The 13506-nt window shown below is 47.4% G+C and overlaps 1 protein-coding gene across 1 annotated transcript in view; it reads right to left on the bottom strand.

Annotated features, from left to right (window-relative positions):
* Positions 1-11695, bottom strand: part of dok4 (docking protein 4) — a 55355-nt gene extending 43660 nt beyond the window's left edge. Inside the window, exon 1 of the mRNA XM_057342932.1 lies at positions 11464-11695. The gene's annotated coding sequence lies outside the window, so the exon portion shown is untranslated. The remainder of the gene's footprint in view (positions 1-11463) is intronic.
* Between the last annotated feature and the right edge of the window lie 1811 nt (positions 11696-13506).

Raw genomic sequence — 13506 nt, 5'->3', positions numbered from 1 at the left:
TCCCTCCCTCGGGGGGTCGAGATCAGGAAGAAGCGGATGTCGAAATGTCAGCCATGCTTTCCCGGGCCGCCGGCTTTGGGTTGCGGTGCACCGCACTGCCTCTCCCAACGCTCGCGGCTGGATACACGGTACATCGGGCTTGAGAGCGGCTCCAAGCCGCACTCGCCCTCAGTGCCGTGTTCCCCCGGAAGTGCATGAGGAACCTAGTACGACCTGGAACGCCCCCTTCGGCGCGTACACGTCAACTAGTTCCATCACCCTTTCTTCCCTCGATGGTGGGGCAGCTAGAGGATACGTCGATGTCCCCCCGGGGCTCGACCTAGACTCCCGTCCAAAGCACGTAGGCTTTTCGGCATCTGAGGTGTCGAGAGCTTACTCTGCTGCGGGCCAAGCTGTCCCCTCTCTCCATGCTATGGCCTTCCTGCAGGCCAATGCGCGGAGAGAGCTCCACGAGGGTAAGACCGACCCAGCGCTTATGCAGGAACTCCGCGGCTTCACCGACCTCGCTCTCGGGCGAACAAGGTGATCGCGCGGGCCCTGGGTCGGGCGATGTCCACACTTGTGGTCCAGGAGAGACACCTCTGGCTGAACCTTGCACAGGTGAGTAACTCTGAGAAAGTCCGCTTTCTCGATGCACCCATCTCGCAAGGGGGGGCTGTTTGGTGATACTGTCGAGTTCGACAGTTAGGGAGCAGACAGAGGATATCACGTATGTCCTCCCCAGCCGCGACTCGACCGCCCTCTGGCCGCCGAGATCCCGTGCACCGTCTGCTTCCCAGCAGCCCTGGTCCTCTTCGAGACATCGAAGAGGAGACCACCACCCCATCAGCAGCCGCGGTGAAAGCCAATGCGGCCCTCATGGGAAGACCCCAGGGAGTTCGAGAATACCTTTCTAAAAGTTTTCTCCCTCTCTGGGCGTTTATCACAGCCGCTCTCACCCTCTACACGACGGTGTTCGGCAACTCGACGTTGCGTCACGGCGAGACCCAATGTCGAGGATAATCAGCAGCCTAAGCACTCTCAATCGACGGTGCTTTGTGCCACATCATCGTCTGGGTATTATCACAGCCGCTCTCACCCTCTACACGACGGTGTTCGGCAACTCGACGTTGCGGCAAGACCCAATGTCAAGGATAATCATCAGCCTAAGCACTCTCATTCGATGGTGCGTTGTGCTACATCTTCGCCAGACAGGTAAAACTGCAGAGCCGATCTCCTCCCCGGGGGTCCCCCCCACGGCGAGGGATCCGTACTGCCAGCCATCGAACCACCCCCGGGAGGTCAATGAAGCAGAACGTACCGCTAGTCTCCCTGTCGGTCCCTGGGAGCCTGACAAGAGCTTCCCAAACCGTCACGGTGACTACGGGATACGGTCTGTCTCTCGGATCCAACTCCCCAGACGCCCGCCCAAGTTTCGGGGCATCCTCTTAACCTCAGCAGAGGCAAGTATGCCCCGTGCTTCGGGCCGAGGTCGCCACCCCTCTGGTGAGGAAGCGATCGTGCTCGTCCCTCTAGCCGAGATGTTCAACGGGTTTTACAGCCCGCACTTCCATCGTCCCCAAAAGAGCGGGGGTCGCTAGATCTGCGTACCCTGAACAGGCACCTACTCAAGCTGCCGTTCAGGATGCTCACGCAGAAGCGCATCCTGGCATCTGTCAGATGTCAAGATGGATTCATGGCAATCGACCTGAAGGACGCTTACTCTCATGTCTCTTTCTCCCTCGTCATCGCCCGTTCCTATGGTTCGCTTTCGAGGGTCAGGCATATTAGTACAGAGTCCTCCCCTTCGGTCTGTCCCTGTCCCCACGAGTCTTCACGAAGATCGTGGAAGCCGCCCTCACTCCCCTCAGGGAGAGAGGTGTGCGGGTACTAAACTATCTCGATGACTGGCTCATTTGACACACTCGTGAGATCTGTTATGTACACACAGGGACCTAGTGCTTCGGCACCTAGATCGATTGGGACCACAGGTCAACTGAAAAGGAGCAAGCTCTCCTCTGTGCAGAGCATACTCTTTTTTGGTATGGAACTCAACTCTGTCTCCATTACAGCGCGACTGCGCTCAGTCAGTGTTGAACTGCCTGGAATATTTCAAGCAGTCAGCGGGAGGAGGCTCCTGGGTACATGGCATCCTCGACGGTGGTGATACCCCTCAGGATGATGAACATGAGACTGCTCCAACACTGGCTACAGAGTCGAGTTCCCTGGAGAGCGAGGCACACCGGCAGCAGGCGGATGGTGATTACGTTTTTCTGCCGACGCACCCTAACCCCTTGGTCTTCAATGACCTTTTCTACTGACGGGGGTTTCTCTCGGGCAGGCGAGATGCGTCAGGGTCGACAGACGCCTCCCTGCAGGGTTGGAGTGCCGTGTGCAACGGGCACGCAGTGTCGGGGCGATGGACGGGCCCCCGTCTGCGCAGGCATATCAATTGCCTAGAGTTGTTGGATGTGCTACCCGCATTGAAGGGGTTACAACCTCTCGTGCAGAACAAGCACGTGCTGGTCCGGTCGGACTGCACAACTGCCGTAGCATTTTTAACCGCCAGGGTGGCGTTCGCTTATGGCAGCTAACACGACTCGCCTGACGCCTCCTCCTGTGGAGTCCGCAGGGCCACACATAACCCAGGTGACCTGAACCAGACAGCCGATGTGCTCGTCAGTTGACGCCTCGCGGAGAGTGGCGACTCCACCCCCGCGTAGCCAGCTCATTGGGGACAGTCAGGGCGGGCTCAGGTAGACCCCTTCGCCTCCTTGGACACCACCCATTGCCGCTAAGGTACTCCCTGCCTCGGCACGGAGGCTCTAGCGCACAGCTGGCAGTGGGACAAGCGGAAGTACGTCTTTCCCCCAGTGAGCCTCATTGCACAGACCCTGTGCAAGGTCAGGGAAGAGGAGCATCAAGTGTACTAGTTGCGCCATGCTGGCCCAACCGGACTTGGTTCTCGGAGCTAATGCTCTTGACGACAGCTCCCCCCTGGCCGATTCCCCTGACGAAGGACCTGCTTTCCCAGGGGAAGGGCACGTTATGGCATCACGGGCTAGACCTCTGGAACCTCCATGTCTGGCCCCTGGACGGAACGAGGAGATCCTGAGTGGCCTAACCCCTGCGGCGGTTAAGACCACTACACAGGCTAGGGCCCTGGCCACTAGGTGACGATACGCCTATAGTGGTGCCTCTTCTCATCCTGGTGCTCTTCTCGAAGAGAAGACCCGCGTAGTTGCTTGATCAAGTGGGTGCGGTCCTTCCAGAGACTCGAGAATAATCTATCCCCTTCCACACTGAACGTGTATGTAGCCGCTGTTGCCGCTCATCACGACCCAGTTGCTGGTAGTCTCTAGGACAGCACAACCTGATCATTTGGTTCCTAAGGGGCGCGGGAAGGCTACCACCTCACCCACGCTCCGTACCCTCTTACGACCTTGATGCGGTCCTGGAACCCCTCGGAGATGCCGCTCTTTCTCACTTCACGATGAAGACGGCTCTCGGGAGGACGCTCAAGAGGGTAGCGGACCTACAAGCATTCTCCGTGTCCACAGATTGCCTAGAACTCGAGCCCGGTTATTCTCACGCTATCCTGAGACCCCGGCCGGCTACGTGCCCAAAGTTCCCACCACTCCCCCGAGACACCAGGTGGTGAACTTACAGGCGCTCCCCACCGGGGAGGAAGACCCAACCCCATCCGTGTTGTGTCCAGTACGCGCATTGCGCCTCTGCTTGGACTGCATGCAGAGCCGCAGAAGCTCTGAGCAGCTCTTTGTCTGTTTTGGAGATCAGCAGGGAGGGCTGTCTCAAACAGAGATTGGCGCATTGGATCATGGACGCCGTCACTATGGCGTACCTGTCCTAGTTCGCCTACGCCCACTGGGTGAGAGCTCTCTCCACACGGAGTACAGCCTCCTCGTGGGCACTGGCTCGAGGCGCCTCTCTGGCAGACATCTGCAGAGCTGCGGGTTGGGCTACACCCATCACCTTCGCGAGGTCCTACAGCCTTCGCGTAAAACCGGTCGGCGAGTCTTGCGGGCATCAGGCAACACCGGCGACCGGTAGGGTGTACGCCTATGACAGTACCTGACCCTAGGGGGTCAGCGTACTACTAGCCTCCCTTCTTCCCCCACTGGGTGAAGAACAGGCACTCCATCCATCACTAGCAAGCACCTCCTGTGGGCGGGCTGGGCAGAGCAGCCCTGCCCCTTAGGCCGGGTATCACCTGAGTTATTCGCAACATAGCTCTAACCAGACCTAGTGCTACCAGACGTTGCAACCCCCCAGCAGGGCGGTTCCATCTGATGTATCCTCATGCTGGTTCCCACCTTGGTAACCCATGACCTCCTTAGGTGGACCTCCACCTCGCGGTTAACTCCTTCAGTCCGCACTTTCTTCCCATGAGTTCTCCCCCATCGGTGAGACCATGTTGGTATCTCCACTAGTCTCCTCCCTGTGGTAGGAAGTGGTCTCTGTAGCGCATCCCCCGCTTGAGGAAGTAGCGCTTACCCAGTGGCCTTACGGTTCCGGGAGGCTTCTCGCTGTTAGAGAAACAAGGCTGCCGCCTGTGAGGCCGAAGGTAGGGGCCTTCCCACCTTTCAAGAAAGCTCTGGGACCCCCTACCTACCCACTGGTAGGTTACAATTTCGCGGTAGCGTCACGGCTGACACGCCCAGGCCAGTCACCGTCGCTTCGTTGAGATTGTGACAGGGCACAGTGTTATGGCGTTTTCCATTGGAACCCCATCTGTCGGTTCGACACAACGTCGAGAGACCGACAGAAAGGGAACGTCTCGGTTACGTTTGTAACCTCGGTTCCCTGATGGAGGGAACGAGACGTTGTGTCCTCTTGCCGCAACACGTGCTGTCCACTGCAGCAGTCGTGAGAGGTCTCAGGCTCCTCAGAACTAAGGTGAATGAATGAGGCACGCTGTCTCCTTTTATACCCGGATATCCGGGGGCGGAGTCCGGCATGCAAATTTCATTCGCCAATTTTCATTGGCCTTTTCTAAGAAGTCGGAAGTGATTGGTTCTCAAGGACGAACCCCATCTGTCGGTTCGACACAACGTATCGTTCCCTCCATCAGGGAACCGAGGTTACAAACGTAACCGAGACGTTATTAGTCGTGCAACGGATCACAAAACTATCTCTTTCAACAACAAAAAAATTACAGATTTTGGGTCACGGATTGGATAATTTTTCAGATCAGCTAATGTAAATGCTCATCATAGTTTTATTTTTTATATTATAATAATAACTTGTTTATGCAATCAATAAAATGCTCAAAAATAGGGAATGTTAAAGAATTTTATAAAAATAAAGGTGTGAAAGTACCCTGAAGATATCAACAGATTAATTTAACAGATTATTTAACATCATGATTTAAAAAATGTCAGCATGTATAATATTGTGTATATGTATATGTATAATATAATAATAATAATTTAAGTAAAGATATACGCAGGAATGCACTAGTACGCTGTGTGTGCGCGCTAAAACTATCTGTAGCGAGGAAGGCGGGGCGAGAGCCGTGGGCGGGTAAGGCGGTGCATGCCTCATGGGGGAGCTCGGGAGCATAAGAGGACGAGCGACCGGACCATCGAGAGAGAGGACCTGGGCCCAGAAACTGTTAAGTTTGTTTATGTTTGTGTGGCCGGCAGTCGACCGTGAGGTGGCTGCCGGTCTTTTATTCTTGGATTATTTTTTGTTTATTTTTGAATTAAAGTTTGTTAATGTTCGCCGGTTCCCGCCTCCTTCCTTCCCTTCTATTGAACTTTATTACACTATCTTTTACTTTATGATGAATAAACGTAAAGTTAATCTAGGGGTCACATGTTTTCGGAACCGTAGAGCACGATCCGTACGGATCACGGATCAACCGCGATCCGTTTCACCGCTAGTAGTTATAGCATCTAGTACCCCAGCAAACACAGTATGTTCTGACGACGTTGCCAGTTCATCTTCATTTGGTCACCGTGACATTACCTTGTGACCACATTATGAGGACGTCTTTGGCAACGTTCCATTTCTTAGAATTTTTGCTTACATTCCAGAATCGTCCTAGCCACGTCCTCAAATAATGTCGTGAATTAATCCCATAGAGAACGTTGTAGCTACGTGATGTACTGGTCTTCAGATAACCTGGACACTGGTCATTTGATTAATGAATCTGGTCATTTCAATTTATTATGTTAATGTATGGAAAATTTATGATCAGAGTAAAATCTGTTATAATGTCAAGACGAATGCTATAAATCCGACTTCTGACAGCTATTAAACAGGAGTTTAATTCTATACCACAATTAAAACTGCATCTATTTATTTAGTGCACCATCCGATATGTGCGTGCGCGTCTCCAGCAGCTGCGCGCGTTCTCTGTTCTGCAAAGAACTGTGTGCTCGCATCATTTCAAACGTTAAACAGGCATTTCTTTTTACCTCACTGCCTGTTATATTGCTTTAGCAGTTTATTAATAATCTTTCTTTACTTTATACCTTACATATGTGAGAGTAACCACATATTTTAGTGATTTTCAATTGGCATGTTTAAATGAATGGACCCTGATGTTTGTGAGTGTGACTAAAGAAGCTTTTGATTTTTGTTTCTAAAAATGGACAACCAGCTAAACTCAAGTTCAAGTTCAAAGTTTATTCGTCACATACACAACCATACATAGTTCGACATGCAGTGAAATGCTTTTTCGATTGTCCGAATAAGAATAGAAAAGAGATAGGAAAGGAAGGAAGGTTAAACTATATATAAACTATATATACTGTAAATAGTGTAGGGGAGTGGGGAAGTGTCCATGTAAAGTGCAGGTGCTGTGCAATATATGTAAATATATGTAGTATACAATTATGTATAATGTGCAATGTATGCATATGTGTGTGCAAAACAGTCCTGTTGTCGTATGAGTGTGTTACGCAGGAGAGTTCTGGTTGAGGGCCCGGATAGCCTGAGGGAAAAAGCTCCTCCCCATTCTCTCTGTATTTGCCTTCAAGGAGCGGAAACGCTTTCCTGACCGCAACAGAGAGAACCGTCCATTGTTGGGATAGTTGAGGTCTTTCACTATCCTCCTGGCCTTCGTCAAGCACCGTCTAGTGTAGATGGTGTGCAGGTCAGGAAGCTCAGTGCGGATGGAATGCTCAGTTGACTGCACCACCCTCTGGAGAGCTCGTCTGTCCTGCTGGGTGCTGTTCCCGAACCAGGCTGTGATGCTCTCAACGATGCAGGTGTAAAAAGTCCTGAGCACCTGAGAGGGCAGTTTAAAGTCCTTTAGGCGTCTGAGGTAGAAAAGACGCTGCCGGGCCTTCTTAACTGTGTGGTGGATGTGACATGACCATGAGAGGTTCTGTGAGATGTGAACCCTAAGATATCGTAAACTGTCTACTCTCTCCACTGGGGTCCCGTTGAACGTGATTGGTTGGTAGTTCCTCCTCTCCTGCTTTGTACTGAAGTCCACTATCATTCAGGAGGAGATTGTTTTCCTGGCACCATGTCTCCAGGTGTGGTGTGTCTTTTAATCTCCTTAAAGCAGACCGTCTCGTCGTTGTTGGAGATCAGGCCCACCACAACCGTGTCGTCAGCAAACTTGACAATGGTGGTTGATTTGGAAGTGGCTACACAGTCATGTGTACAGTGAGTACAGCAGGGGGCTCAGAACGCAACCTTGGGGAGCTCCAGTACTGAGGGTGAGGGCAGGTGAGACGTGTTTGCCCACCCGTACTGCTTGCGGTCTGTCTGTCAGGAAGTTTGAGATCCAGCAACAAAGCGATGGGCTGAGTCCCAGTACTTCCAGCTTGGAGGTGAGTATGGAGGGAATTATGGTGTTAAATGCTGAACTGTATTCGACGAACAGCATTTTAACGCAATTCCCTTTTCTGTTGTCCAGATGGTTCAGGACTGTGTGATGGAGGTGTGCGATTGCATCCTCTGTGGCAACGGGTCCAGGGTGTCAGGTAGTGAAGAAGTCTCTTACTAATCTTTCAAAGCACTTCATCACAGTGGAGGTTCTTATGTTCTTATAAACTTATGTGGTAAGACAAGAATATAATGTTAAGCTTAAAGATAATGTTTATTCATCTCTGTCAATAAATATCCGCTTTAAATCCTCTATATTGTGTTGATTATTTATGTCATGTGCTACAGCATGAATAAAAAATGATTGTGATGTACAGTGCTGTGTTGAGTTTTATTAATCGTTATACTGTGCTTTATACATATTTGAATAGAGAATTACTCCAATTCAGGAGTCTTCAGGATGTAATCACCACGTCCCAGCAACGTCTAATGTTACGCCGTCAGGACGAATATGAGAATCACAAAGTTACGTCACTGGAACGTTATTATTTGGTAAGCCGTGGCAACAAATATGGTCCGGTCCAGGTACGTTAGATGGGACGTCACTCTGTTTCTAACAAGCCACTTTGATGGCTTACGTTACAACATAACGCTTATAAAACTTTATGTCATCCACGAACATGATTTGTGAGTCCCGTCGGATTGATTTCCATTGCCAGTGGAGGTCAGGAAAACAACAACCATCATTCCAGGATTCTTCACAGCGTTATCAAGCTACGCTTTGTTTTTGTTTTGCAGCCTCTAGCATCGAAAATGACATATTGTTCCTTTACCTCAAAACCTACCCCTAAACCCTCACAGAAATCTTTCTGCATTTTTACATTCGTATGATCTCGAAGTCGTTTCTCTCATGGGGACCAAAAAATTTACCCACAAGTTAAAAAATGACTGGTTTTATTATGGTGTGGGGGACATTCGGTCCCACAACGTAGGTTTACCCTTTACCACACACACATATCCTGGTTTTAGGAATCTGGTTTTGAAAATACCACAAACTGCAATTCATTTACATCTATACAGTATTGTTTTAACATAAATAAGCTTTAAACGAATAACAAACTCCAGGACAAACACCCAGACCTGTTAATCCCCACAAAAAGATATGTCTTAAAATTAATCCTTCAATTATTGATGAACAAAAACAAGCTTTATGGAAATGCTGTGTAGTTTGGTCTGTACAACACCAAACTGACTCTTGAAATATGCACTCGAGCATGACAGACAGCAGTGTAGGGACTCTGTACCATGCATGTGTGCTGAAGCTTGGTGGGGGGAGCAGAAATCCAAACAAATCAATGCAGGCTGAGCCCCGGAGAGACTGAGCCTCCGCCATCACCAATTACTGCATTGTAGAAACAAACACCGTGGCAGCGAACTAGAAGAAAAGGCAAAGTCTGCTAGCAGGTAAAATCCTAGTTTTGAAGATGCATGCATGTGAGCGATGCCGGGGGAGGGTGGGGGGTCTGGATACACTCACAGGAGCAGGTTTGCTGGGTCTGGCAGTGCAGGCAGGCCACTCTGTAATTTACAGAGGTGGAATGCAGCATGCGGCCGCGGGTGCTAATTACAGAGTGTTCATCTCTCTCTCTCTCTCTCTCTCTCTCTCTCTCTCTCTCTCTCTGTGAGACAGCCAACCAAAACCAGCCGACTCCCACACTGCTCTGCTGTCAGCTGCAACCTTCAGACAAAATGCAGAAGTGAAAACACACGCGCACACACACCAGGACAGCTGTTTGAATAATCTATCTACCATCTATGACTCAGGTGACTGCACGCTACAAAAACCCACATGAAGGTGTACTAGTATGTAAGGATTTGTAATAAACTCCATTAAAACACCATTGGAAATTTTATGCGAGTAATTAAAAGTCTATTCAGACCGCTTTTCCTGTTATGTTCTTTTTAGCATTATTTGCCATGCAATTGCACACATATTGCATGCCTTATTTTTGGGTGGCACAGATCTCTCCAGTCATGGCACATGAATTGATGCTTTTTAATTCTCTCAAACCTTTCAATGAAATGCATCACTCACCCAGTTCACTAAATGGAAATGCACCGTGTCCCGATTATTCATACAGATTCTTCCCTCCCACACACACATATATCACACGTACATTACAGGAGAAGCAAACCCACACAAAAGTATTAGATAGAGCTGCATATACAGTTTATGCACATCCATAGCAACCATGTCCATCCAGCCACTAACCAAATTTTGTTTTATTACACAAGTCGGATTACATAGAGAGACAGCTTAAATCAGCAGTAGTACAGGAGTCCAGACTTGAGAGAAACAGACCTTCAGGGTTAAAGTTTGATGTTACAGGATTTTGTATCTGATAGAAAGTCGAAAACATAGAAACAAGCAAGCAAAAGATAGAACTGTGCAGATTGTTTAAGTTGTTCACACAACAACAACGTGCCTGACAGGCTGAAACACCAACTCAGATTTGTTATGATCTCATACAATTGAGATTAAGAGTTAATGGCTTTCACAGTTAGTTCTTTCTCACTAATGTCAGATGCCATTGATGCTTCTGTTGCAAAAATATAACACCATGAATAAATGATAAACAATGAAAAAGAGACTCAGTGAAAGGACTGACATTTACGTAATTATTCAATCACTTTCAAGCATTCAACCAGCACAGTCAGGTTCGGTTTAAAGGGGTTACAGGTTAATAGGAGTTTATCCACGTAATCTTCATTGTGCTTGAAAGCAGATGACACCAACACAGCTGTTCTTTATTTCACTTCCGACTTTCTGTGGTTATACAGCTGACCAGGATCACCAGGCTAATTTATTACAAACTTTAGTGAAGCTGTTTTTTGCTCAGTGAGATTAGGCTGAGATCCTTTATCAGCGTGCAACACATTCAAAAGACACTGTTTCAATTTAATTAATAGCCCTCAAGACAAGTGTAAGGCCATTATTTTCCATAGCCTGACACTCGTGTGAATGGACATGACGATACGGACAACATGAGCTGAAACAGCTCTCTTTGTTTGCCCCAGGCTGTGTCTCGAGATCTAGAGAGCTGTCTACCTAGACAGCATCACAGACGCGTGCAGCAATTTATTAATTAGATGCGCAAGTTATGTAGCTCAAAGAGCGCGCACGTTAAGCACAAAAATGTTGCATATCAGCTCACAAGGTGTATGGACACATGCATTGTTTAATGAGTGACTCGAGCTACCTGATGATGACCCCAGAAAATGGTGAATGGATATTTGTCCAGTTAAATTCACTAGAGAAATAAAGCGGTAATACATTTATTATAATATACAATTGATAAAATAAATAAAGTGTTTTGATCGTAAGATCGAGCGCGTATTCTTCGTAAACTCGCAGCATCACTGTCAAGATTGTGTCATAAGAGCAGCCGAAATACAGCGAGACTTTTAAGATAACGCTTTACGTAACGACAAATAATCTCTGCAACAAATACTAAAATCAGAAAAGTCGGATGCTGTTGCACAAAAAGTTGTTCTACATTACTGTCCGCAAATGACATTATTTAGCGTCTCATCTTCGATTTCAATGATTTTGTTTGGATTACTGGAGCAGACAGGCATGACTCGAATACAGCACATGAACTTTAATAATAAGCCTACCTGGATGATGTTGCTGAAGGTGCGGCCCCTTCCGAAACGATTGCTGCTTTTAAAAGGTGAAAATGCAATGTTTTGGCTTGTGCATTAACAGAGAAGAACCATCAGCGCATTTCTTTTGTGCTTCAGCCCTGCTGACAGTAATCCGAGTGACTCTTCTCACTTGTCGTGTTGTGTTTGGTAAAGAGACGCTGTGTAACGCGTCTGAACCTTAAGCTCCAAACGCACGGCTGTTCCACGCTCAGCTGTCTGTCTCCAGCTCGAGCAGACAACAAAAGTCCAGCCTTTACCGTAGCGTGTCGAAGAAGAGCGCACGCAAACCTGCAATCCTTCAACGTGTTTTGATTTATTAGACGTCAAGAACGTTTCTTTAACATTGTACATTTTATTTTAATTGTATGTAATACAATTTTAATGTGGCGGTGACAGTTCATCATGTAATCTTTTTCAACTGTGATTAAACAACTTTGTAGCCTATATTTGTATTGTTATTATTATTTATCAAACAATGGACTCCCTTCATTACCATCTGGAGACAAATCTAAGTATCTCTTGGGTGGCTTAATGGTTAAAGACATGGCTAATTATCAAAAGGTTGTGGGTTCAAATCCCAAAAAGAGGAGATTTATGTTCTATCATCATTATGCCCTTAAGCAAGGTGCTTAATATGGCATTCTGTTGGAGACAGGTGTACTATAATTTTCTATGAATAGATGTGTCATCTGAAATTACTCACATATAAAGTACATAGTAATAACCTACAACACCTCCTAAATACAGTTATTGTTAACCAACAAAAAATCCATAATTTGACATTAAAACCATTATTACAGCGCAGTCAGTCTGGCTAACAAAATACGTGGATGTGAATGAAAATATGCCTTTGTAGGTATGAATCTGTGTGAGCTCCACAATACCACAGGGTGTGCCTTATCATTTTACAACATAAGAAGGTTGCTCACTAATGAACCTTTTCCAGTCACTGTGCATCATCAATGTACCTTTTTTACTCACAGTGTAAACTCTGTTTCCTGTGCACATTCTCACATATTCTCACTCTCACATATGTAGCAATGGAAGTATTCACATGGTGCACAATGCCCAAGAGAGCCACTCGCTTGTATGAGAAATGATGGGTCTTCGGTGGGAGCATTCAACCGAGCCTGCCATTGCTGATGTTGGAGTTTCTAGGCAAGATACATCATCATCATCGTTACTCACAATAAGAGCTTATCAATGTTTTTAAGTATCAACATTTAAAAAAAGGGATTTTGGTGATGTTGAAACTCACAGTCTTATTAAAACGACGCATGAAACATTTAGTCTTAAATCTAGTGCTATATTAGATTTTGATATCAGAATTTATTGCCCCAAGCTGATTTGAAGTGGAACATGATTATGATTATATGGACCACTTGGGGTTATCTCAAAATGGTGACAGTAAAAAAAGGCCGCTCTGTCCTTGTCCTCGGTTCTCGTGGTAACGGCTGGAAAAGTGATGCACCGTGAAGGAGCGAGGAAGAACGACAGCAAGGGATTACGAACAAGAAAGAGGAATAAAGCTTGATTATAGCAAGTTTAGCGAAATGGGCAGGTTGCCTGCTTACATTTCTTGGCTCATCACCGTGGCAAGCGGTTATTATCAAAGCACTTTTTAAGCACTTTTAATGAGTATGAAAAATGTTAGTCAGATCTCTGACTCATTCTAGAGCTTGAAATGACTCAAGAACAAATTCGAGCCCTTATAGATGGCCTCGTTGCCCAGAGTTCCATCACATATATTGTATGATACCAGCCTTATGAGAATGTGAAAGACATGCAGACATTATAGACATGCAGAAAAGCTAAGAGGTTATTGGGAATGAATGGGCGGGTGGGGGAAAATGGACAGAATTTGTTTGCGATAAATGGTGCCGCCACACTGATAAGAGTGTGTGATAATGTTGACAGAGGGAGACAGCGGGGGACAAGAGACAGACACGAGGGCAAGTGATGACAGGCAGAGGCTCATGCCCACATGCGCTTGCATTTACACGCACACACACA

This window comes from Triplophysa rosa, linkage group LG1 (assembly GCF_024868665.1).
Source record: "Triplophysa rosa linkage group LG1, Trosa_1v2, whole genome shotgun sequence".
NCBI lineage: Eukaryota > Metazoa > Chordata > Actinopteri > Cypriniformes > Nemacheilidae > Triplophysa > Triplophysa rosa.
The sequence above is the reverse complement of the archived record's forward strand: the minus strand, read 5'-3'. Positions and strand labels throughout refer to the sequence as shown.